The sequence below is a fragment of the Microtus oregoni genome, unplaced genomic scaffold, assembly GCF_018167655.1.
Source record: "Microtus oregoni isolate MIOR12 unplaced genomic scaffold, Mior012 000013F_ref0000133, whole genome shotgun sequence".
Taxonomy (NCBI): domain Eukaryota; kingdom Metazoa; phylum Chordata; class Mammalia; order Rodentia; family Cricetidae; genus Microtus; species Microtus oregoni.
Genome location: NW_024543072.1, coordinates 9,810,337 through 9,812,514, shown reverse-complemented (window position 1 = coordinate 9,812,514; position 2,178 = coordinate 9,810,337).

The following is a 2,178-nucleotide window of genomic DNA, read 5'->3' as shown; positions in this document are numbered from 1 at the left end:
TGAGTTTGTAATATTCTAGCTTCTCTCCCTGCTGTTTTATGACTTTACCCCACTTTGGTCAGACAGGATGCTGGGTATTAATTTTTCTACATTTTTTGAGATTTGCTTTGTGTTCTAGTATGTGATCTGTTTTAGAGATGGTTCCGTGTGCTGGTGAGGTTTATTAGTAGCTGGGTGAAAATCTCTGTAGATGTTTGTTAAGACCCTGATATAATCTGATTCCAATGTTTCTATATTCCTTTTTGTCCAGTTATCTAATAACAGGGAAGTACTCCATTACTGTGTTGGCATTAATCACTGCTCTTATGAACTTAAGAGCCTGTGCACGGTGTGCAACTAGAGTTGTGGCTTCCTCTTCATGGACTACTTCTTTCATCAGTATGAAGTCTCTGCCTTCTGATAAGTCTGTTTTGTCAGGAATAAGAACCACAGTGCCACCTGTTTCCTGGTTGTTTGCATGGAATATCTTTTCTGCTATTTTAACCTATGGTAGGGTTTATCTTTGACAGTGAGATTATCTTTGATGGTGAGATGTGTTTCTTGAAAGCACAAAAATAAATCCTGTTTTTTAATCTAATCTATTAGGTACTTATCTTTGGTGAGGAAGCTGATTGTTTAATATTCAATTATTATTGGTTTCCATCATTTTGTTTGTTGATTTGTAGCATTTGGGCATTTCTTGGTTCTTGTCTGCTATGGACCATTATTTCGTTCCTCTCGGCTATGTTTATCTTTGTCTTCAGTCTTGGCTATTCCTTCCAGTATCTCCCGCAGGACTAACTTGGTAGTCATGAATTCCTTCAGCCAACTTTTACCTCGGGAGCTTTCATCTTCACTTACAAGAGTTCTGCTGAGCATAGTAGGCTATGTGTCCAGCTGTGATCTTTCAAATCGGAAATACATCCTCTAAATATTCGGTTGTTTTAAATGAGATTATTTAATATTACCACTCCTTGCCCTCTAACGGAGTCACAGACCTTCTAAAGAGCTTATTTCCCAGTCAGCATTTACTAGATTGGGGAGGAGCCCTTGGTTCATGCAGTTTCCCCCCACTGAGTGATCTAGAACTCACCTCTGCACAGGAGGACCCTCCAGTCTGCTCGCACCCTTCTCTGTATTCTTGTGGCAGAATTATTAGTGTACCCAACAAGCTGACTAAGGCTCCTGGCACTTCACACTCACCCGTGCAACTTCAGCTTGTTTCTCTAAGATGTACCCAACCAATCCCTATGGTGAGTGCCCCTGGGTCCCTTCCAGGTAATATCTTATTCCTCTGGGAAAACTTCTTCAAACAAGGAGCCTTTCCTGACTCCTGTAACACCCACACTTTGCTCCAGGAAGACTCATAACTCAGTGGATGAAACCATTGTCATGGCTAGAAACACACTTCAGGGGGAAAATGACCCCTCAACACACACCAGGCTCTAGGCGAAATTCCCAGTTCCATACAGAGTCCAAACAAACAAACAAAAATAAAAACAAAAGAAAAAAGAAAAACCATATACACTATCAATAGATCTGGGAAAGATCTGTCTTTAACTGTATACCTGCCCTGGCCCATAAGGTTTCATTGGATAGCTTCCAACCCAGTCAGAAAAAGAACCATGGCTGAGCTAACAAATAGACTTAGATATGAACTAGAGAAATTCATGAGGACGAGAAGGGAGAGCATGCATGGGAATGGCACGGGAGTATGACCTAATGCAAGGCAGGCACACACGAAAGTACAAACACCATAATAAAATACAACAATGGCTGCAGGTGTCACTCTGCCTTGGATTTGATAAGAAGGGAAAGGGACAGGGAGGGAAGGGAGAAAATAGAGGGAACCACACGTATAAACAGGACCCCAAGTTTGAAGAGGCTGCGTGAAGCTGTGACCTTGCACCTGGAGGCCTGGTACCTAGTTTTAAGGAGGCACTCTGGGAAGGAGACACATGAACAGATAATCTGTAGAAAGTAAGGGCCACAGCTCCCAGCATCCTAGCATGTGCAAGTTCAACTAGGGCAACTTTGGAGAAGCCAAAGAGGAGCGGGGAAACCCTGCCTGCAGCTCAAGGGAAAATCTACTGTGTGGACACTGACACTCTCTACTGCTTTTCTTCCTCCCCATTCTCCTTCCTGCGCCACTGCAGCCACCGCGCCCAGCTTTGCGATATGAACGGAGAACAGCGGGTC